This window comes from Dipodomys merriami, unplaced genomic scaffold (assembly GCF_024711535.1).
Source record: "Dipodomys merriami isolate MVZ:Mamm:240054 unplaced genomic scaffold, mDipMer1.0.p SCAF_467, whole genome shotgun sequence".
Classification (NCBI taxonomy): domain Eukaryota; kingdom Metazoa; phylum Chordata; class Mammalia; order Rodentia; family Heteromyidae; genus Dipodomys; species Dipodomys merriami.
This window is the reverse complement of record NW_027206032.1, coordinates 298475-317106: the sequence shown is the minus strand read 5'-3', so window position 1 is coordinate 317106 and position 18632 is coordinate 298475. Positions and strand designations below refer to the sequence as shown.

Sequence of the window (18632 nt, the reverse complement as noted above, 5' to 3'; positions counted from 1 at the left end):
CAAATGAAATGCTTTGAGCACCCTTGGGTTCCTCTTCTTGCCCAAGTGCTGTAGTAACTGCCTGGTATACTCCAGTTTGGGAAAAATATAGGGGACCAAGTTCTTCTATCTGTGTTACTTATCAGCATCTGTGTAACACAGATAGAAGAACTTGGTCCCCTATATTTAAAGTAGGTTGTTTGTTCTGAGAAAATGAAAAAAAAAACAACTTTTGTTTAAATTGGATCCCAATTTAAACAGTTAAGGGCTATTTCCTGGTTTGAATATTAACTCTTTCTTTCTTTTTACATTTATACATATTTAGCTTTTTCTAAGTTTCCTACATGTACAACTTCTTTCTGAAATTGCATCTTTTAAAGTTACATGTCACCTCTTTTCTCCAAGAATGATTCATAGTCTGACAAAACTACACTATGTCTTCCTTCTGGAGAGACAATGGGGAACTGGGTTATTAGAAAGATATGGCTGAAAATATGTGAAGGGAGAAAGAAAAATCCAGAATTAGTAGTATTCAGATAATCCAATCTAGGAACCAGTGACCAGATAGCTGAAATCTGAGGATAGCAGATTGAAGCCAGTCATGACAGGGAAGTCTGTGAGGCTTTTACCTCCAACTAGCCAGCAAAAAACCAAAGCAGAGCTGTGGCTCAAATAGTAGAGTGTTAGCATTAAGCAAAGAAACTCAAGGACAGTGTCCAGCCCTGAGTTCAAGCCCTAGCACTCACTCACACACACACACACACACACACACACACACACACACACACACACACAATTGCTACTACATGAGCAACCCTTGAAAAACCTAACACTAAATGGAACTAGCCCAGATACCATAGAAAGAACTACTATTGCATTCACATAAAATGTTTAAAACAGGACTTCACACACACAGGAAAAGGAGAAATTATTCCAAATTAGATTGTAGCATTGTTTACATGACTCTGTATGGACAGTGAGGAATCACTGAATTTTACCTTTACAAAGTGAGTGAATATTTACACTTGAAATATACCTCAATAAATCAGAAAATAAGTGTGAATATCCACAAGATCATTATCACTGATTGCAATGGATCAGGATGGATCTCAGAGAGGACTGAGACAGGAAGGGCAAGTCAGATCACATGCATGATTAAACACACAGTAGGAAAAGTCATTACTATAAAATTAACAACTGTCCGTTGTCGTGAGGAATAGCCTGGGCATCTACCTTTCTGAGACATTTCTGTAGTAAGAGGGGGGAAACTTATTCAGGGCTTGCTTTCCATAGGCCACCTGCCTATTCAGTTACTCATTCAGTAAATACATGATTTTTCACAGATGACAAAAAGTGCTAGAAAAGGTAGAAAAACCTAAGAAAGTCAATAAAATTTTTAAAAAATGAGCCTTGTATTTCTTCCATGCCGTTGTTCTAATAAATTTCATGCTTTCCTTTATATTCCACAACAACCCATTGTCTGCTGTTTTTATTTTTATTTATATATTTATTTATTTTGCTGGTTTGGGGGGCCTAAACTCGGGGCCTGGGCACTGTCCCTCAGCTCTGCAGCTCAAGGCTAGCAGTCACAGTGTCACTTCCGGCTTTTTCTGCTTATGTGGTGCTAAGGAATGGAACCCAGGGCTTCATGCATGCCAGGCAAGCGCTCTACCACTAAGCCACCTTCCCAGCCCTGCCTGCTGTTTTTAACTCTTTACATATGAGGGTCAGAGGCTGTGAGGCGCTAGTGCAATGTCACACAGTCATAACGACAAATCTAGGTTGGCCTCAGGCTCAGAATTTAGATTCCCATGCTCGGCTGTGCTCTCTCATTCATTACCTAGGTCCCAGTTTATGTAGCTGTTGCAATTCACTGTTTTTACCCATTTTTTTTGTGATACTATGATTTGAACTCAAGGCCTCATACTTGTTAGGAGGGCACTTCACTGCTGAGTCACACTCCCAGCACTGCTTTTTGCTATTTTTTTTTAGTAGATTTTTTTTATTGTAAATATACTATACAGAGGGTTACAGTTACATGAGTAAGGTAATGAGTACACTTCCTATTGAGCATTGTTACCCCCTCCATTGTTTTCCCTCTACCATCCCTTCCCTCCCTACCTTCCCCTTCTTTTTTTTTTTTATTGTGATTAAGTGATTACATAATTTCCCGAATTTCACAGTGTTATGGAATAATGATGCTCTTTAAAGTCACAAGTTCATTCTAACTTTCCTGGAGCAAATTGTCTGTCACGGTCTATAACATATAACAGTGTACACATATACACCATACATGTGATCAGCAGCATGGGGATATTTAGTAGTGGTTCGACCAGATGAGTGGGAGTTCTCTGTTTCTTAAGTCCTGTTAGTTTTGTCATATCACCTAACATTTTGGATTTAGCATCCACTTATCAGGGAGACCATGTACCATTTGTCTCTTTGCTCTTGGCTTACCTCGCTCAACATGATTCCTTCTAGCTCCATCCATTTCCCTGCAAATGCCATTATTTTGTCATTTCTAATGGCTGCATAATATTCCACTGTGTATAGATATCACAATTTTTGGATCCATTCATCTGTGGTGGGGCATCTGGGTTGTTTCCATATCCTAGCTATTGTGAACAGTGCTGCAATAAACATGGAGGTGCACGTGTTCTTGTATATTGGTTCCTGTTGTTCAGGGTAAATGCCTAGAAGTGGTATGACTGGGTTGTAAGGGAGGTCAATCTTTAGCTTTCTAAGGACCCTCCAGACTGCTTTCCAAAGTGGTTGTATAAGTGTACATTCCCACCTTTGTTGGCTATTTTTAAGATAGGCTCTAACTCCCTGCCCAGGTGAGCAGGATGTGGACCTCGATCTGCCCACTTCAGGTTTCCCTTAGTGGCTGGGAGTACAGGTTGTGCTACTGGGTCCAAGTTCCCTCTGTACAGATGGAATCGCACAGCCTTTTCTTCTCTGGGTACCCTCCCATGTTGCTTGCGATGAGAGGCATATGTCACTGTGTCCAGCTATGGATTGAGAAGGGGTCTCATGGATTTTCTGTAGGCCAGGTTAACCTCAAAATGTCATCTTCCCATTCTCAGTTTCCCAAGTAGCTAGGATTATAGTCAGGAACGACTGGCACCCAGTTTCTGCCACACTTCCCTTCAAGGAAAAAGTTAAAACCAATTCACTTTAGTCACTTTCATTTACACCTTTCATCACCTAGACTTGTGCAATGTACTTTAAGTAAGAATCTTCTCATTTTACAGCACTTCAGGCTAGGAGCACATCTATTAGTTACCATTAGACATTAGTTAGCTGGTTGTAATAGAAATATGCACTCGGGCCACACCTGAGGGGGGAAAAATGTGACATTACCTGAAAAATAACAAAAGCAAAAATGAGTGAAGGAGTAGCTCAGAGGAGTAGAGCATCTCTGTCTAGCAAGTGTGAGACCCTGAGTTCACAACACCCCCCCCCAAAAGGAAGGGAAGAGAAGGGAAGGAAGGAGGAAAAAAGGAGGGGGAGAGAGGAATGAAGAAAAAAAGGAAGGTCAACATAAAGGTTGAAAGGAAGGCATCTGGTGCTAGCAAAATTCTCAAGAAAGGAGCCCACATCATGTCTTCCTTACTTTATCTGAATCTGTGGAACAATAACTAAAATCTGGTTAAATTCAACAATGACAAGATGTAATATTAATAGCCACTATGTTTCTTAAGCACTTATATGCAAAAGGCTTTACCTAATTTGTATGTGTGTGTGTGTGTGTGTGTGTGTGTGTGTGTGTGTGTGTGTGTGTGTCCCAATACTAAGGTTTGAACTCAGGGCCTGAGCACTGTCTCTTAGTTTTTTTTTTTTGTTGTTCAAGTCTGGTGCTCTACCCCTTAAACCATGGCTCCACTTTTCAGGCTTTTTGATAGTTAATTGGAAATAAGAATCTCACAGACTTTCTTGCCAAGCTACTAAGTGGCTAGGATTATAGGCATGAACTACTGGCCTGGATAATTTCTTTTTTTTCCTAAATATTTGGGAAATACTAGAGTTTGAACTCAGGACCTTATCATTGCCAGACTGGTACTCTACCATTTACTCTACCAGCCACTTTTTGCATTTTCAGGTGAGGATCATGCATTATGCCCCAGGCCAGCTTGGCTGCAGTTCTGTTTTTGCTTTATACCACTCTACTCAGTCATTGGTTGACATGGAGTCTCTCACAAGTTTTTTTTTTTCTCCTCAGCTGGCCTTAAAGATCCCCTGACCTCTACCTCTCAAATAACTAAGATTATAGGCTTCAGCCACCATGCTGGGCACACCAAATATTTTTATACTTGTAGTCATTCTTTCCTCCCAACTTGTGAGCTACATAACAGCATTTTTATCCTGATTTACTTTTATCCCTACTTTTTTTTTTTTTTTTTTTTTTGCCAGTTGTGGCGCCTGAACTCTGGGCCTGGGTGCTCTCTCTCAGCTCTTCAGCTCAAGGCTAGCTCTCTACCACTGGAGCCACAGTGTTACTTCCAGTTTTCTGGTGTTTTGTTGGAGAGAAGAGTCTCACAGACTTTGCTGCCTGGGCTGGCTTTTGAACCGTGATCCTCAGATCCCAGCCTCCTTAGTAGCTAGGATTATAGGCGTGAGCCACTGGTACCTGGTGTTTTTGTTTTGTTTTGTTTTGTTGTCAGTCCTGGAGCTTGAACTCAGGACATGGGCATTGTCCTGAGCTCTTTTGCTCAAGGCTAGTAGTCTACCACTGTAGCTACAGTGCCACTTCCAAAGTTGCTTTTGTTTTTGTTGTGTTTTGTTTGCATGCAGATATCTAATTAATCTAGCAGAGTTTACTGGAAAGACCCTTTTTTAAGTTGCAAAGATTTTGAGCACATTGGAAGGGTGAAATCAAATACGTGAAAATTTTGGGAGTACTAGAAAGTACTAGAAAGCCTGAGAAAGTAAGAGGACACAGGCCTATTTGCAGTACTTTAGGTGATGAATGCTCAGCTTTTTTTTTTTTTTTTATTGTGAACATACTGTACAGAGGGGTTACAATTACATGGGCAAGATAATGAGTACATTTCCTATCAAGCATTGGAATGCTCAGCTTTTTAATTGGTTGGGATGAGGGCTCTAAACTTTTTCCCGGGGTAATCTTGAACCTGTGATCCTTCAGAGCTTGGCCTTCTAGGTAGCTGGGATTACAGCTCACTGGTAGCTCTTTAGCACATTCAGTATGCTAATAACATAATGGCTAATTATATGGCTTCTTTGAATCTGCCATGCTTGGTATTATGACCTCTTGCAGTCAGACCCAAATCAGTTCCATTTGTGCTGGCAGCCCTTGACAGCCAGATAACATGGGGGAATGATGGAAATCACTTTAGGAAAATTATGCAAGTTGACAGTTATTCTCAACATGTTATTTGATTGCCTTTGGATACTCAGTAGTACCATCAGTTTGAGTGCATTGTAATTCTCAGTAGTGTTTATTGATTAAATGCAGTTAATTTATCAAGGTGAGTTTGGGCAGACTTCATCTGTACAGAAGGTCTAGTTTGAGCAGTTTCAGGCTCCTGTGGTCAAAAGAGGATGCCTGTGGTAAGACCCCACGTCCACCTTCCCTCTTTTTCTGAGCCCCCTTTCTCCTGACCCCTCTCCCCTTGGCCTAGAGTCCCCTGCGTGGCTCAATCTGGCTGCAGGGTGCAGCAGGATAAACAGGGTGCTGGTGGTGTACTAAGAATAGATAGGGCAGAAGGGAGAGGGGAGCTAGAGAAATCCCAGCTACCTCTTCCCTCAGAAGAAGAAGAAACAACCTTCAGAAAGCAGTGGACAGTTATTTAGATCAATGATCAGTGTCCACAGAAACCAGTGTTGTTGCATTAGATTTGTGATTGGGTCATCAAAAAAAAGCTTATTGTTCTTACTATTGCTATCATCATCGTTGTCATCATCATCATCATCATCATCATCATCATCATCATCATAGTTATTACTTTTTGACAGTACGAGGGCTTAAACTCAGAACTTCCTGTTTGTTTGATTAGTAGATGCTCTAACATTTGAGCCATGCCTCCAGTTCCAAAGGTTATTTTATTTCAACTCATGGCCTCTCACCCTCACTTGCCTTTTTCACTCAAGACTTGTGCTCTATCACATGAGCCAGGCCTCCCCTCCCATCTTCTATACTGGTTAATTGGAGATAAGAGTCTCACAGACTTTTCTGCTCAGGCTGGTTTTGAACCTGGATCCTCAGACCTCAGCCTCCTGAGTAGCTAGGATTACAAGTGTGAGTTCTCAGCACTTGGCTTCAAAGCTTATTCTTAATTAAGGAAAAAAGGTACCGATAATTTTCTCAATCCAGAAAGTCCAAAATACTTACACCTCACTTGAAGTTCAACTTGTATTGTTAGCTAAGACATGTTACTCTCAGGTCCATACATATCATTATGTATAGGTATGTATTATGGCAGTGGGTTCCATTTTGACTTTATTCGTGGTACATCCTTCCTTTCAGGTCTCAGGCTAAGACCTGTGGAGTTGCCCTCCACACCTCTCTTCCATGCCGCTCTTTCCATTTTCTCTGATGCCCATATCCCTTTCAGTCTTCTTCTCCCTGAGGTTTATTTTCTTTTATTTTTTCCCCCTCTCAAGGCTAGTGCTTTACTACTGGAGCCACAGCTCTACTTGTAGATTATTTATTTATTTATGTTGTTGTGGGGCTTGAACTCTGGGCCTGGGTGCTGTCCCTCAGCTCTTCAGCTCAAGGCGAGCACTCTACCACTTGAGCCACAGCGCCACTTCTGGTTTTCTGAGTAGTTTATTGGAGATAAATCTTACAGACTTTCCTGCCTGGGCTGGCTTTGAACGACGATCCTCAGATCTCAGCCTCCTTAATAGCTAGGATTACAGGCGTGAGCCACCAGTGACAGGCTCTAGAATTTTTTTGTACTTAAGTGAAGATATAAGTTTTACAGGGTTTCCTGCCCAGGCTGGCTTCAATCAGTGATCCTCAGATCTTAACCTCATGAATAGCCACTGAGCCTAGTGGCAATTCTATTTTTTTAAGATTGTAATTAGAAAGGTAATGTACAGAGTAACAGTTAAATAGGTCAGGTAAAGACTACATTTCTTTTCAGATAAAGTCACTCCTTCCCTTGCTATCTTCGTTTTTCCCTCCCACTTGGGTTTTTTGGTAGTTAACTGGATATAAAAGTCTCCCAGACTTTGCTGTCCAGGCTAGCTTTGAACTGTGATCCTCAAATATCAGTCTTCTGAGTAGCTAGGACTACAGGCATGAGCCTGAAAGAGGGATATCCTGAAAATTGTTCTATATTGGTTGCATCAGTACTCAGCCCCAAAGCAGGGCTGTGGGCCTGGATGGACTTAGGCAGTGAATGGCAGGCAGGTCATTCACTTGGAAGCATGTGCCCCTACTTAACCCTGACAGGCTCTCAGAATAGACAGGTGATGTAGAGCAAGAACCAGTGTGTGCCAGCTCGCCAGAAGCCCTAAGTCTAAGTCAACAACTATTTGATTGTTTTCATTATACTATGAACACTCTTTTTCTTTCCACAGAGACCATTTTTATTTTATTTTATTTTATCTCATTGATCTCAAGTTAGCTCTTATACATTACTGTTTATTATTACTGATATTGATATAAATATTAAAGTTCTTCTTCAAACATGTTTCTCTTGTTGGAGGAATCCTTGCCGTGAGATTGAAAGCATCTTCTGGAGCAGGATTGGAAAAGATAATTGGTTATTACTAAAAATGAAGGATGAGAAGTTTGAAAAATAGAACTAACAGACTACAAGTAACTAGGAAACATTTTCCATAGAGCAGAATCCCAGCCTTCTGGAGGCATGTCAGTGTGAGAATAGATCTTCAACCAGTTCACATGGTCACATGGGTGAGTCTCAGTGTTGCCACACAGATATTATTCCATGATTCCTATATGAAAGTCTCCTGTCTAATGGGCGTTCACAATCCCACAATTATGAAAGGTTACTATCTTCTTTCCTTCTATTTTACTTCATTCTTTGAATAGGGGTGCACCAGTGGCTCATGCCTGTAATCCTAGCTCCTCAGAAGGCTAAGATCTGAGGATTGCAGTTTGAAGCCAGCCCAGGCAGGGAAGTCTATAAGACACTTATCTCCAATTAACCACCAGAAAACTGGAAGTGGCACTGTGGCTCAAGTGATAGAGCATTTGCCTTGAGCTGAAGAGCTCAGGGACAGTGCCCAGGCCCAAAGTTGAAGCCTCACAATTGACAAAAAAATGAAAGAAAGAAAGGAAGAAAGAGAGAAAGAAAAAAGAAAGAGAAAGAAAAAGAAAGAGAAAGAAAGAAAGAAAGAAAGAAAAGAAAAGAAAAAATTCAACACTATCTTATCATCTGAGGAGTTCCCTGTCTCCCTCTGAATAGATCTGTTATTTAAGAAGCTTCCTGCCAGGAGCCAGTGCCTCACACCTGTAATCCTAACTAATCAGGAGGCTGAGATCTGAGGATCACAGTTTGAAGCCAGCTTGGGCAAGAAAGTCTGTGAGACTCTCATCTCCAATCAACCACCAAAAAAGCCATAAGTGAAGCTTTGGCTTAAGTGGTAGAGCACTAGCTTAGAGAAAAAAAATGCTTAAGAGTAGCACCTAGGCCAAGCCTGACCTTGAGTCCTAGGACCAGCCTGCCTGTGTGTGTGCACATGCACGCACACGTGCACATGTGCACACATACACACACACATACATACACAAGTGGCTTCCTGCTAGACTTGTCCATGTAGTCCCATGAAATGTCAAAATTGCCCCTCAGTCACCTATAGGTCCATTGGTTCAAGGTTGTCTATTTCAGATCCCACCCCTGCTTCTTTTCAGAGGTGAGTCTCTGTAGCACAACACAGCTGCCCATACTATTCTAGATGCTGCTTATGGTCCCAGGGCCTGCGTTCACACCTCCAAATGAAAAAATAAAACACGATCTGAGATCCTCTGCTGACAGTGAGGACCAGCTTTTCAGGCCTGGGCAGCTCCCTATGAATGATGGCAAATTGGAAGCCAGGCTGAGGATGGAAGTGAGGTGTAGAGGGCTTGGGTCCTTCTGAGGAAGAGCTGAGAATGGAGGAGGACAGAGAAACTGGAATAGAGAATCTACTTTCTGATGTTTCCTTGTAGTTCCTGGTCCACAGCATAACCACCTTTGCTAAATGCTAGGCCGTGTGTGTGTGTGTGTGTGTGTGTGTGTGTGTGTGTGTGTGTGTGTGTGTGTGTGTGTGTGTGTGTGTGTGTGTGTGTGTGTGTGTGTGTGTGTGTGTGTGTGTGTGTGTGTGTGTGTGTGTGTGTGTGTGTGTGTGTGTGTGTGTGTGTGTGTGTGTGTGTGTGTGTGTGTATTCTCATGTGCACATTCGGGGCTTGGACACTGTTCCTGAGTTTTCCTGCTCAAGGCTAGTGCTCTACGACTTGAACTACAGATCTACTTCTGGCCTGGAGATAAGAGTTTCAGGGATTTTTCTGTACAGGCTGGCTTCAAACCACAATCCTCAGATCATGACTTCCTGAGTAGCTAGGATTTACAGGTGCCTGGCTATTTTGTTTGTTTTAAGCTTTAGCAGCAACAATCAAAATGCCCAAATACTGCCCCTGTCCTTGTAGTGAACAGTCCCAAATAAAAGTTGCATATAAATAGCCTCCTGAGTAGCTAGGATTACAGGTGTGAGCCCTCAGGGACAAGCTGCTGTGCTGTATTTTCATCTGGTCCCCACCTGCCTTGGCCCCCTAGAGGTCTCACTGGGAACTGCAAGGAGGACCGGTTCCGATTTCTATTCATAGGCCTGACTGGTTTTCGAGATTCGGCTGGGCAGGTTCCACCTTCTCTTTCAGAGAGCAGTACATCTCTGAGGTGAGTCCAACTCCAGGGCTTCCTGATTCTGTCTGAGTCCATGACAGCCCAGCCCAGAGTCAGAGCCTCCTGGGTCAGACCCTGCTGCTTCTCCAACGGGGGGAATCCAGGTGCTGGGCAAAGCTGACATTTTGATGGAATGTGGCCAGGCCCCTCACATGGCTCCAGATAGGAATCACTGTGGTGTTAGATGTTCCTGTGTATTTGTTCACTTGCTCCTCCTGCACACTTATCTCAGATGTAGATATTTCTTCCGCTAAGGGGCAATTCTGTCCCGCAACCCACAAAGCCTTCAGACTCCAGTCCCCAAGGTGTTCTGGGCTCTTCCCTGCTGCAGCCCATGTCACGTGTCACAGACACCAGGAAAGGAGCCTGGAACTCTGTGAGGCTGCAGGCATGAGACAGTGAGAGAGCTGGTGTACACAGTGTCAGGAAACTGACTCAGACTCCTGGCCCAGCACTTGCAACAAGCCCATCAGAGTTCAGTCTAGGGCTCAACTGACTCCACAACTCCCTTGTTTGAGGGACAAGGTTGGATTTCTACCTTACTCCACTGTGAATAGAGGCAAAGAAGGAGAGCAGACCCTCTGGGTCAGCCAGGCCTACAAAGGAGAACTGAATCCAGTGAGCACTTTCGTTGGAGTCTTTTGACAGATATCCACAGTAAAAGAAAGATTTCGGGGCTGGGAAGGCGGCTTAGTGGTAAAGCGCTTGCCTTGCATGCCTGAGGCCCTGGGTTGGATTTCTCAGCACCACATAAGCAGAAAAAAAAAGCTGGAAGTGGTGCTGTGGCTCAAGTGGTAGAGCACTAGCCTTGAGCTGAAGAGCTGAGGGACAGTGCCCAGGCCCAGAGCTCAGGCCCGCGACCAGACCAAAAAAAATAAAATAAAAATAAAAGAAACATTTCATCTGGGTGCCAGTGGCTCATGCCTATAATCCTAGCTACTCAGGAGGCTGAGATCTGAGGATTATGGTTTACAGCCAGCCGAGGTAGGAAAGTCCATGAGACTCTTATGTCTTATTAGTAATAAGGCAGAGGTGGAGCTGTGGCTCAAGTGGTACAGCACTGGCATTGAGAAAAAGGGCTCAAGGACAGCGGCAGGTCCCTAGGACCAGCACAAAAAAAACCCAAAACATTTCATGCAGGAATCAAGTATACACTTACACATGTGAAGGAAAGCTTGTACCACATGCTTTGCCTTTGCTCTACTTTTATCTATTCTATTGACTTATATTTTATTGTATTTTACACTTTATAGTTAACTTTAAAAAGTATTCATGGGGCTGGTGGTGTGCCTCAGTTGGTAGCTAATGAATGAAAGTGTCAGGTACTGAATTCGAGTCCTAGTCTCTGACTGAGAGGGAAAGACAAACAAGACAGAGACAGAGAGACAGAGACAGAGACAGAATGTTCATTATAGCCCATCATCTATATTTCATTATTTAAATGATACAAAATGAAAAGTGTGGGTAATGGAGAGGAGGAGTAAATATGATCAACATTCCTTACATACATGCATAAAATGTCACAATGCAACCATTATTTTGTACAACTAGTATGTAGTAATATAGATTTTTTTTAATCGGTCATGGGGCTTGAACTCTGGGCCTGAGTGCTGTCCCTCAGCTCTTCAGCTCAAGGTGCACGCTCTACCACTTGAGCTACAGTGTCACTTCCAGTTTTCTGGTGGTTTATTGGAGATAAGAGTTTCATGAACTTTCCTGCCTGGGCTGGCTTTGAACTGCGATCCTCAGATCTCAGCCTCCTGAGTAGCTAGGATTACAGGCGTGAGCCACTGGCGCCCACAATAATATAGATTTTTAAAATAATACTTATGGACTGGGAAGGTGGCCCATGAGCCCTGGGTTCGATTCCTCAGCACCACATAAACAGAAAAAAAGCCGGAAGTGGCACTGTGGCTCAAGTGATAGAGTGCTAGCCTTCAGCTGAAGAGCTGAGACAGTGCCCAGGCCCAGAGTTCAGGGCCCCACAACTAAAAAAAAAAAATATTTATGACTGTTACGGTGATATCCAGAAACCTTCTCTATTCCCATAGTGGACATTGGGGGCAAGGATATCACTGGTTTTATACATTTTAAAATATTAGATTTTTAAATTTACCCAATCAATTCTATGTAGTTCTCTGAGAGCCAACTCTCCTGAACCCACAGAGCAGGAACCAGCCTGGACTCCTTATGAATCAAGATATAAAGGACTTTTGTGACTATAGACCTAATGTAGGCCCAAACCCTGGCTTTCTTGTTCATTTCATCATCAGGAAAGGCTAGGGGAAACTTAGTTTTCTGTTTTATTGCAATGTGATAAACCTCTCCATGACCACTTCATTAAAGTGATTTTACAGGATGTTAGTGCCTTATAGATAAATCATGTAGATAGAGTCAGACACGAAAGTCATTACAAACTGAGGCAGACATAAAGGTCATTAGATATGTCATTCTTAAAACCTAACCTGAGGTGGAGTGCTGGTGCTCACACCTGTCACCCTAGCTACTCAGGGGTAGCTAGGAACAGCAGTTTGAAGGCATGAGCAGGAAAGTCTGTGAGATTCCTATCTCCAATTAACTCCACATAATCACCAAAAAGCAGAAGTAGGGGGAAAGGAATAGGGGAGGGAAATAGGAGAAAATGATGGAGGGGGTAAGACTGTTCAAAAAGAAATGTACTCATTACCTTACTTCATAACTCTAATCCCTCTGTACATCATCTTTACAACAATTTTTTAAAGTCAGAACTAGAGCTGTGGCTCAAGTTGGTAGAGCACTAGGCTGAACTAAAAAGCTCAGGGACACTTCAAACCTCAGGACCAAGCACAGAAACACCCTCCCCCCTGCCACACACACACTAAAAGAACAAAACAAAACAAAAAAAACCTAAAACCTAACACCTAACTTGATATTCCTATTCTAAGTAGGCCAGATAAGCAACAATTGAGTTTTTGGAATATTCCAGAATATTCCAGATATTGTCTGTGGCCAGTTCAGATCTTGAGAATTTGTCCCCATGTGAAAAATAAAAAAGGTTCTAGGTTAGACTGGGCCCATGTGGGTGGCACATCCTACTCTTTCTCCAAGTTTGGTCCCCACTGGAACAATCAATGCTAGGAATATGTATGTAGATAAGAGGGGAGTGGGGTGCACTGGTGGGTTGGTAGGCTGGATGAGTTTGGTTCAACCAAAATATTGGAGTGGTAGGTGATGCCGAAGGCCTGCTGCTCACCTTCCACTAGCAGGGGCTATTAGCCAAGATGCCAGGGGAAACCCTTCACTTACTTGCTCCAGAAATGGGACTGCGATCAGACCTTACCCCTCCCCTGGAGAAAACTGCTGTTGTCAGTCAAGGGCAGGTTTTGTTGTCTGGAAGCTTCTAAAACTGAAATCCAGGTCCAGGTAGTTCAGGGTGGGGCGGGGAGGGGGAGGGCCAGAGATGAGCTTGTGGAGGCCTGGAGTCCCAGGAAGAGCCCCTCAGCAGCGTGGGACCTCCAGTGCACGCCTTAGGTTTCAGTGCCTATAAAGAACTTGCGTTTGGGATGCAATCAGCAACCAGCAACCACGTTGGGTTTTAAGGAAGAAGATGTGGTATCCCTTCCAACTCTACACTGCAGTCCACAACCCTAGACCAGAGTTGGGGACTCTTGAATCTGGCTTTGTTGCCTTCTTACTCACAGCCTCAATTAGGGGTATTACTGGTACTGAAACTGCGGGAGGGCCCGATCCACAGACCGCTGCCTTAATTGCTGCACTTGCTGTCTCTCTGTGGATGAAGCTGAACTGGGGGTCTCTGCCTGGCTTTGGTGGGGGGCTCACTGCTCTTTGCACTTTATTCAGTTCATATACATGAGCTTCCTTCCCCAGGGAACTCCTGGTTGGCAGGGGAGAGTGGGGGGGGGAGAGGTGGGGGGTGGTGGTAAAGCACTGACATTCTAGAATGCCCTGCCACTAGTTTCTGTCTCTTTCTGATCTCATGTTCTTCAGAATTCAAGACACTCACAGTTGCTGGCTCACCTTCTTCCTCTCCACTTAGTAATTGTCTCTATCCTGGGTGATATCTATTCAGAGAAATATTCTATCCCAGCCTACCACTGTCCCTGAGCAGAGAGTAATGTGGCTACTGGGCCTGTGTCATTCGTTCACAAGATGGCTAGAACAATGCTGTTGTTACCAGGGGAGGCCGTGTGGTTACAGGACCCAAAGTGGAATCATATAAACTAGGAGGTCTTGAGCCAGGTGCTGGTGGTTCATGCATGTAATCCCAGCTACTTCAAGAGAGTGAGATCTGAGGATTGTGATTCAAAGCCAGCCCAGACAGAAAATTTCACTAGACTCTTATCTCCAAATAACTACCAAAAAATGCCAGAAGCAGAGGTGTGCTTCAAGTGATAGAGTGCTTGCTTTGAGCACAACAAAAACACATGAAGACTTGGAAGTTATGCTGTGGGTCATATGTGGTATAGCTGACTTCTGACTGTCCCTAGACTTCTTATTCCCCGACCCTCAGTCTCTAGGCTGCCAAGGATTCCTCCAGTATCTTCTCTCAGACTTCCCACTACAGGCTCAGAAATTCCTACACCACCCCTGTGCAGTTCACTTTTATACACAAATCTTGGATTCATACTGTGCTTCCTGAGCCACCAGGAAACATGAAGGTACCAGAATAGGTGTGGCCAGGTGGGAGAAAGGTGTGGCCACATCGGATCTGGGTGTGACCTTAGGGCCTGGGACCCTCCTAAGGTCAGATGGGAAGGCATGTGACCAAAGGTGGCCCAGGATGTGACCTAGCAGGAGGGGGAAGTGACTGTTTCCAAGTGTGCCAGTTACCCAGGTAACAGATACTGGGTGGAAACTTAGCCAAGAGGTGGGGAGTTGTCTGAACAGGGCCTGCATGGCCCTGAGTAGACCTTACAAATACTTCAGTTTCCAGACATAAACTTCCTCATAGTCTGTGAAGGAAAGGTGCCACCAATATACAGTAATAATTCCCTTGAATTGACTTGGCTTAATCAAATGTCTATGTGCCATGTCTAATAGGAAAAATTAAAAGTTTGTATTTACTTCCCTTAGTGTAAATACTTAGTATCAGTATCATGTGTCTACAAGCCAGTCGAAATTCATGGATGAAATAAATCAACATTAATTAAGCTACCATGTGGTTATTACAACAATGACATGTGCGTTTATCTTTCTTAGGCAAAAGAGGCAAGTTGGACTCCTGGTGGTTTGCCTTGACACTAGCCTTTACCCATGGAAACCCTGACCTGATTCCTGAGGGGAAGTCTGGCTCCTCTGCTCACTGCAGTGAGCCCGAGTGATTCATCCTGCAGAATGAAAAGCGGTTCTGTTCTGTATTGAGGTTACAGGAAACCAAAAATGGATTGATTTCCTCTTGCTGCTGTAACAAACTGCTTTAAGCTCAGTGGCTTCAAGTAACACAGCTCCAGTTCTGGCCCCAGAATGAAATCCAATATAAACCCTGAGACCCACAGCTCAGTGGAACTTTCTGGGTGATGAAGGAACCAATATAACTAGAAGGCCATGTGCCCTCATTCCATGGGGGAAGGGCATGGAAGCTTTGCACTCCCTCCAAGTCTTACCCTCTTCGTGTCCCTTGTCAATACAGCACTTTCCTGAGTTCTGTGAGCTGTTCTGAACATTGAACCTGAGCCCATTGATTTATGTATGTATGTACGTATGTGTATGTATTTGTATATGTGTGTATTTTTTTGTGCTGGTTCTAGGACTTGAACTCAGGGCCTGGGCACCTTCCATGAGCTTCTTTTGCTCAAGGTTGAGACACAACTCCATTTCCAGCTTTTTGGGTAGTTCATCGTAGGTAAGTATGTCATGGACTTTTTTGCTTGGGTTGATTCAAACCATGATCCTTAGGTCTCAGCTTCCTGAGTAGCTAGGACTTACAAGTGTTGTATCCCCAGTACCCATTCCCTTGTTTTATTCTTTCCTTCCTGTACAGAATCTCAAGTATTGCTTACAAATCCTCAGTAATGTACCATAATGCCATCAGAAATTTCAGAACTTTGCAAAAGGAACCAAGGACATAAAATTCACTGTCCATCCAATGGAAATATCAAGCTGGGCACTGGTGACTCACACCTGTAAACCTAGCTACTCACAAATCTGAGGTCTGGAATCTCAGTTCAAAGCCAGTCCAGGCAGGAAAATCTGAGAGATCTTATCTCTAATGAATCACTTAAAAAGCCAGAAGTGGAGCTGTGGCTCCATTGAGCACCAGCCTTGAGCAATAAAGCTGTAGGACAGTATCTAGTCCCTGAGTTCAAACCTCCATACCAACACACACACAGAGAATTAAAAAAAACTTCAAGAGTGGCTATCTCTGCCATTTGCCCAGGATTAGGCATACGTTCTTTAAATTCTAGTTCAGATACTGCCTGGCATGAAGCCTTGGGTCTAGTTGGAGTGACCCCTCATCATTCACTAAGACCCCCTACCTGGGTTTCTGTGCCAAAACCATGGGAAAACTTTGCCCAGGTGCCATTCAGAAAGTTTTGATTCCTGGAAGTGGAAGAGAAGTTTGAGCAAGTTTGATTTCACCTTTCTGTTCCTGGAAACTCGATGCTCTCTCAACTCGGGCTACTGCCTTCTCTGCATTGGCAAGATTCGTGAAAGGGCAGGACAGAGCCAGAGATAAAAAGCCCTTCCCATAGGTACTCCAAAGAGGTCAGCCCCTTGTTTCTTTGCAGTGACCAACTGGATTACCAGGTGAGGACACATTTGTGTCCTGTGCCCAAGACTACAAGGCACAATTCTCCAGACTTAGTATTTTCTCTGCTTCCCGTGGGCATAATCAGGAAGTCTATGCTAGTACCAGAAATCTTTTTTCACTAAGGAACTGATGATTGAGAAAAAATATTAAAAATGTAATTTTATTGTTATCATTATGATGTTTTACAGAGGGGTTGCTATTTCATAAGCCAGTTTATGAGTACATTTCTTTTTGGGCAATGTCACCCCTTCCTTTGATTTCCCCCAGTTGAGAAAAATATATTTATAATGCAGGCCTAAAAATATAAATTTTAGATCTGTAGGTCTGAGGTTTGGGAAGCCTGTATCTGTGATTTGGGTATGATGAACTGAAAAGACTGAGGGGTAAATTGAGTGAAGGATAGCTATAAATCATTAAGGGAATTTAAATATCTGGTCTGGGCTGGGAATGTGGCTTAGTAGTAGAGTGCTTACCTAGCATGTATGAAGCCCTGAGTTAGATTTCTCAGTACCAAATCATCAGAAAAGGCTGGAAGTGGTGCTGTGGTTCAAATGGTAGAGTGCAAGCCCTGAGCAAAAAGGAGCTCATGGACAATGCCCTGGCCCTGAGTTCAAGCCCCAGGACTGACAATAAATAAATATAGTTGGGACATTTTTCAGAAGATAGAGACAATCTAATTCCTCTGACATGAGCCATCCTCCATCTAAATACCTTTTGCTCAAAAAACAAAGGGCAGTATCCGATCATAAAAATACCATAGGGAAAGATACCGAAGAATTATGGAAGGGGTGACATTGATCACAGTGCATTATACTCATAACCTGACTTATAGAATTGAAACCCTTCTGCACAGCTACTTAAAAATAAATTTAAACATATATGTGTGTACTGGTTGCTCAAGGATTGAGGTTCAAAGCCAGCCTGGCCAGACAAATCTAAGAATCTTAATTACTTCAATCAACCAGTCAAAAACCAGAAGTAGAGGTATAGCTGAAGCAGTAGAGCATTAGCCCTGAGTGGATAAAAGTAAAGCAAGAGCACCAGGCCCTGAGTTCGAGCCCCAGTACTACCACATACACCCCCCCCCCCCACAAATCCACTTATCTTCAAGACTAGATTTCACATCTTCCCACCAAATGGAGCACTTGGCCGTTGCCTCTTTGTAAATATCTCTGCACTTAAAGGGGCTTCATCCTGAATTCCAGCTCTGGTCTTTGCTAACTAGTACCCTGGATGTCTCCCAACATTTCAGTTTCTTTATCTTAATTTTAAGGTAAAAATAATTAAATGTCTTAGGCTGTTAGGACATAAAATATCCAAATATATCAAAGTCAACATATACTAGAGATAATTGTACACCAATATTTATTGGGGAGCTATTCATAACAATCAAGATATAGATCAGGCTAGGTGCCCATCAACAGATGAATGGATTAAGAAAATGTAGCATGGCGGAGGCGGGGGGGGGGGGGGGGGGGAGGGAGAGGGAGATGTTGGGGAGGTAGGGAGGGAAAGGATGGTGGGGGAAAAACAAAGGAGGAGGTAATAATGCTCGATAGGAAATGTACTCATTACCTTACTCTTGTAACGGTAACCCCTCTGTACAGTATCTTTACAATACAAAATATATACTAAAAAGAAGAAAACGTAGCATGCTAACATAATGGGGTATTATTCAGCAGTAATGACATATGAAATTATGTTATTTGTAGGAAAATGAATGAAACTCATTTCATTTTAACATCATCATGATGTTAAAATAAGCCAGACTCAGAAAGAAAAATGTCACGTCTTCTCATATGTAAAATCTAGATTGATGAGTATGATGAAAAGATATGATCCTAACTGAGGGACCATTTTGGGGAGGGAGAAAGGGCCAGCCAAGGAGGAAAGGGAGACATGGAAACAGGCTGTAATTAATCTATAAGAAAACTTTCAAAATTAAGCTTTGGGGGTAGTTTTAGACTAGTACATCCTGAAATAAGTTACTGCTAAAGCAGGAAAAGAAGATACAACCATTCACTTACTGG

At 43.1% G+C, this 18632-nt stretch overlaps 1 protein-coding gene across 2 annotated transcripts in view; it reads right to left on the bottom strand.

The window, feature by feature from the left end:
- Window positions 1–7089: 7089 nt before the first annotated feature.
- Window positions 7090–18632, bottom strand: part of LOC138808675 (microfibril-associated glycoprotein 3) — a 35196-nt gene continuing 23653 nt past the window's right edge. For both annotated transcript variants that reach the window (XM_069994918.1, XM_069994919.1), the window contains exon 4: window positions 7090–7685. The gene's annotated coding sequence lies outside the window, so the exon portion shown is untranslated. The remainder of the gene's footprint in view (window positions 7686–18632) is intronic.